Source organism: Pseudophryne corroboree, chromosome 3 (genome assembly GCF_028390025.1).
Source record: "Pseudophryne corroboree isolate aPseCor3 chromosome 3, aPseCor3.hap2, whole genome shotgun sequence".
Lineage (NCBI taxonomy): Eukaryota > Metazoa > Chordata > Amphibia > Anura > Myobatrachidae > Pseudophryne > Pseudophryne corroboree.
The window spans coordinates 484454970-484460890 of NC_086446.1; positions in this window are offsets into that span (position 1 = coordinate 484454970).

Below are 5921 nucleotides of genomic sequence, written 5' to 3' on the forward strand. Positions count from 1 at the left end.
TCAGTACCTTGGGTATGAGTGGAAGAGGAGGGAACACATAAACCTACTGGTACACCCACGGTGTCACTAGTGCGTCCACAGCTATCGCCTGAGGGTCTCTTGACCTGGCGCAATACTTTTGTAGCTTTTTGTTGAGGCGGGACGCCATCATGTCCACCTGTGGCCGTTCCCAACGGGTCACAATCTGCGTGAAAACTTCTAGATGAAGTCCCCACTCTCCCGTGTGGAGGTCGTGCCTGCTGAGGAAGTCTGCTTCCTAGTTTTCCACACCCGGAATGAACACTGCTGACAGTGTTAGCACGTGATACTCCGCCCATCGGAGAATCCTTGTGGCTTCTGCCAACGCCATCCTGCTTCTTGTGCCGCCTTGTCGGTTTACATGGGTGACAGCCGTGGTTCTGCTTGCCTTAGGGCATTGTAACTGGCCCTTAGGTCCAGAATATTTATGTAGGGAAGTCTCCTGACTCGACCATTGTCCTTGGAAATTTCTTCCCTGAGTGACTGCTCCCCAACCTCGGGGGCTTGCATCCGTGGTCACCAGGACCCAGTCCTGAATGCCGAATCTGCGGCCGTCGAGAAGATGAGCACTCTGCAGCCACCACAGCAAAGACACCCTGGCCCCGGGGACAGGGTGATCAGCAGATGCATCTAAAGATGCGATCCTCACTTGTCTAACAGGTCCCACTGAAAGTTCCTTGCATGGAACCTGCCGAAGGGAATTGCTTCGTAAGAAGCTACCACCTTTTCCAGGACTCGCGTGCAATGATGCACCGACCCTGTTTTGTTTTTTAGGAGGTCTCTGACCCGAGATGACAACTCCTTGGCCTTCTCCTCCGGGAGAAACACCTTCTTCTGTTCTGTGTCCAGAAACATGCCCAATATCAGCAGACGCGTCGTAGGAACCAGCTGCGACTTTGGGATATTCAGAATCCAGCTGTGCTGTTGTAGCACTTCCTGAGACAGTGCTACTCCGATCAACGACTGCTCCTTGGACCTCGCCTTTATAAGGAGATCGTCCAAGTACGGGATAATTATAACTCCCTTCTTTCGAAGGAATATCATCATTTTGGCCATTACCTTGGAACACACCCTCGGTGCCGTGGACAGACCAAACGGCAACGTCTGGAATTGGTAATGGCAGTTCTGTACCACAACCTTGAGGTACTCCTGGTGAGGTGGGTAAATGGGGACATGTAGGTAAGCATCCATGATGTCCAGTGATACCATGTAATCCCCCTCTTCCAGGCTTGCAATAACCGCCCTGAGCGATTCCATTTTGAACTCGAACTTCCTTATATAAGTGTTCAAGGATTTCAAATTTAGAATGGGTTTCACCGAACCGTCTGGTTTCGGTACCACAAACATTGTGGAATAGTAACCCCGTCCCTGTTGAAGGAGGGGAACTTTTATTATCACCTGCTGGAGGTACAGCTTGTGAATTGCCGCCAGTACTACCTCCCTGTCCTGGGGAGTAGTTGGCAAGGCTGATTTGAGGTAACGGCGAGGGGGAGACGCCTCGAATTCCAGCTTGTATCCCTGCGATACCACTTGTAGAACCCAGAGATCCACCTGTGAGCGAACCCACTGGTCACTGAAGTTCCGGAGACGCGCCCCCACCGCACCTGTTTGTGGAGCCCCAGCGTCATGCGATGGGCTCAGTAGAAGCAGGGGAGGATTTCTGTTCCTGGGAACTGGCTGTCTGGTGCAGCTTTTCCCTCTCCCCCTGCCTCTGGGCAGAAAGGAAGCACCTTTGATCCGCTTGCCTTTCTGAGGCCGAAAGGACTGTACCTGATAGTACGGTGCTTTCTTAGGCTGTGAGGGAGCCTGAGGTAAAAATGTTGATTTCCCAGCTGTTGCTGTGGATACAAGGTCCGAGAGACCATCCCCAAACAATTCCTCACCCTTATAAGGCAAAACCTCCATGTGCCTTTTAGAATCAGCATCACCTGTCCACTGCCGGGTCCATAATACCCTCCTGGCAGAAATGGACATTGCATTAATTCTAGATGCCAGCTGGCAAATATCCCTCTGTGCATCCCTCATATATAAGACTACGTCTTTAATATGCTCTATGGTTAGCAAAATAGTATCCCTTTCGAGGGTATCAATATTATCTGACAGGGTATCAGACCACGCTGCAGCAGCACTACACATCCATGCTGAAGCAATTGCAGGTCTTAGTATAGTACCTGAGTGTGTATATACAGACTTCAGGATAGCCTCCTGCTTTCTATCAGCAGGCTCCTTCAAGGCGGCCCTATCCTGAGACGGCAGTGCCACCTTTTTTGACAAGCGTGTGAGCGCCTTATCCACCCTAGGAGATATCTCCCAACGTGACCTATTCTCTGGCGGGAAAGGGTACGCCATCAGTAATTTTTTTTAGAAATTACCAGTTTCTTATCGGGGGAACCCCACGCTTCTTCACACACTTCATTCAACTCATCTGATGGGGGAAAAAATAAGAATTTACTCACCGGTAATTCTATTTCTCGTAGTCCGTAGTGGATGCTGGGGACTCCGTAAGGACCATGGGGAATAGACGGGCTCCGCAGGAGACTGGGCACTCTATAAGAAAGATTTGGTACTATCTGGTGTGCACTGGCTCCTCCCTCTATGCCCCTCCTCCAGACCTCAGTTAGGATACTGTGCCCGGAAGAGCTGACACAATAAGGAAGGATTTTGAATCCCGGGTAAGACTCATACCAGCCACACCAATCACACCGTATAACTCGTGATACTATACCCAGTTAACAGTATGAAATATAACTGAGCCTCTCAACAGATGGCTCAACAATAACCCTTTAGTTAGGCAATAACTATATACAAGTATTGCAGACAATCCGCACTTGGGATGGGCGCCCAGCATCCACTACGGACTACGAGAAATAGAATTACCGGTGAGTAAATTCTTATTTTCTCTGACGTCCTAGTGGATGCTGGGGACTTCATAAGGACCATGGGGATTATACCAAAGCTCCCAAACGGGCGGGAGAGTGCGGATGACTCTGCAGCACCGAATGAGAGAACTCAAGGTCCTCCTCAGCCAGGGTATCAAATTTGTAGAATTTAGCAAACGTGCTTGCCCCTGACCAAGTTGCAGCTCGGCAAAGTTGTAAAGCCGAGACCCCTCGGGCAGCCGCCCAAGATGAGCCCACCTTCCTCGTGGAATGGGCTTTCACTGATTTAGGATGCGGCAATCCAGCCGCAGAATGCGCCAGCTGAATTGTGCTACAAATCCAGCGAGCAATAGTCTGCTTAGAAGCAGGAGCACCCATTTTGTTTGGTGCATACAGGATAAAAAGTGAGTCAGTTTTCCTGACTCCAGCAGTCCTGGAAACATAAATTTTCAAGGCCCTGACTACGTCCAGTAACTTGGAATCCTCCAAGTCCCTAGTAGCCGCAGGCACCACAATAGGTTGGTTCAAGTGAAAAGCTGATACCACCTTAGGGAGAAACTGGGGACGAGTCCTCAATTCTGCCCTATCCATATGGAAAATCAGATAAGGGCTTTTACATGACAAAGCCGCCAATTCGGACACACGCCTGGCCGAAGCCAAGGCCAATAACATGACCACTTTCCACGTGAGATATTTCAGATCCACAGTTTTAAGTGGCTCAAACCAATGTGATTTTAGGAAACTCAACACCACATTGAGATCCCAAGGTGCCACAGGAGGCACAAAAGGGGGCTGAATATGAAGCACTCCCTTTACAAAAGTCTGAACTTCAGGCAGTGAAGCCAGTTCTTTCTGGAAGAAAATCGACAGAGCCGAAATCTGGACCTTAATGGAACCCAATTTTAGGCCCATAGTCACTCCCGACTGTAGGAAGTGCAGAAAACGACCCAGCTGAAATTCCTCTGTAGGGGCCTTCCTGGCCTCACACCACGCAACATATTTTCGCCAAATACGGTGATAATGGTTTGCGGTTACTTCTTTCCTGGCTTTTATCAGCGTAGGAATGACTTCCTCCGGAATGCCCTTTTCCTTTAGGATCCGGAATTCAACCGCCATGCCGTCAAACGCAGCCGCGGAAAGTCTTGGAACAGACAGGGCCCCTGCTGTAGCAGATCCTGTCTGAGCGGTAGAGGCCATGGGTCCTCTGATATCATTTCTTGAAGTTCTGGGTACCAAGCTCTTCTTGGCCAATCCGGAACCACGAGTATCGTTCTTACTCCTCGCCTTCTTATTATTCTCAGTACCTTTGGTATGAGAGGCAGAGGAGGGAACACATAAACTGACTGGTACACCCACGGTGTCACTAGAGCGTCCACAGCTATCGCCTGAGGGTCCCTTGACCTGGCGCAATATCTCTTTAGCTTTTTGTTGAGGCGGGACTCCATCATGTCCACCTGTGGCCTTTCCCAACGGTTTACCAACAGTAGGAAGAATTCTGGATGAAGTCCCCACTCTCCCGGGTGTAGGTTGTGTCTGCTGAGGAAGTCTGCTTCCCAGTTGTCCACTCCCGGAATGAACACTGCTGACAGTGCTAGTACGTGATTTTCCGCCCATCGGAGAATCCTTGTGGCTTCTGCCATCGCCATCCTGCTTCTTGTGCCGCCCTGTCGGTTTACATGGGCGACTGCCATGATGTTGTCTGATTGGATCAGAACCGGCTGGTTTTGAAGCAGGGGCCTTGCCTGACTTAGGGCATTGTAAATGGCCCTCAGTTCCAGAATATTTATGTGTAGGGACGACTCCTGACTTGACCAAAGTCCCTGGAAATTTCTTCCCTGTGTGACTGCGCCCCAGCCTCGAAGGCTGGCATCCGTGGTCACCAGGACCCAGTCCTGTATGCCGAATCTGCGGCCCTCTAGAAGATGAGCACTCTGCAGCCACCACAGTAGAGACACCCTGGTCCTTGGAGACAGGGTTATCAGTTGATGCATCTGAAGATGCGATCCCGACCACTTGTCCAAGAGGTCCCACTGGAAGGTCCTTGCATGGAACCTGCCGAATGGAATTGCTTCGTATGAAGCCATTATTTTTCCCAGGACTCGTGTGCAGTGATGCACCGATACCCGTTTTGGTTTTAGGAGGTCTCTGACTAGAGATGACAGCTCCTTGGCTTTCTCCTGCGGGAGAAACACTTTTTTCTGTTCTGTGTCCAGAATCATCCCCAGGAACAGTAAGCGTGTGGAAGGAACCAGTTGTGACTTTGGAATGTTTAGAATCCAGCCATGCTGTTGTAGCACTTCCCGAGATAGTGCTACTCCGACCAGTAACTGCTCCCTGGACCTCGCCTTTATTAGGAGATCGTCCAAGTACGGGATAATTAAAACTCCCTTTTTTCGAAGGAGTATCATCATTTCAGCCATTACCTTGGTAAACACCCTCGGTGCCGTGGACAGTCCAAACGGTAGTGTCTGGAATTGGTAATGGCAATCCTGTACCATAAATCTGAGGTACTCCTGGTGAGGATGGTAAATGGGGACATGTAGGTAAGCATCCTTGATGTCCAGGGATACCATGTAATCCCCCTCCTCCAGGCTTGCAATAACCGCCCTGAGCGATTCCATCTTGAACTTGAATTTTTTTATGTATGTGTTCAAGGATTTCAAATTTAAAATGGGTCTCACCGAACCGTCCGGTTTCGGTACCACAAACAGTGTGGAATAGTAACCCCGTCCTTGTTGAAGTAGGGGTACCTTGACTATCACCTGCTGGGAATACAGCTTGTGAATTGCCTCTAGCACAGCCTCCCTGCCCGAGGGAGTTGTCGGTAAGGCCGATTTGAGGAAACGGCGGGGGGGAGGCGCCTCGAATTCCAGCTTGTACCCCTGAGATACTACTTGAAGGATCCAGGGATCCACCCGTGAGCGAACCCACTGATTGCTGAAATTTTTGAGGCGCCCCCCCTCCGTACCTGGCTCCGCCTGTGGAGCCCCACCGTCATGCGGCGGATTTGGAAGAAGCGGGGGA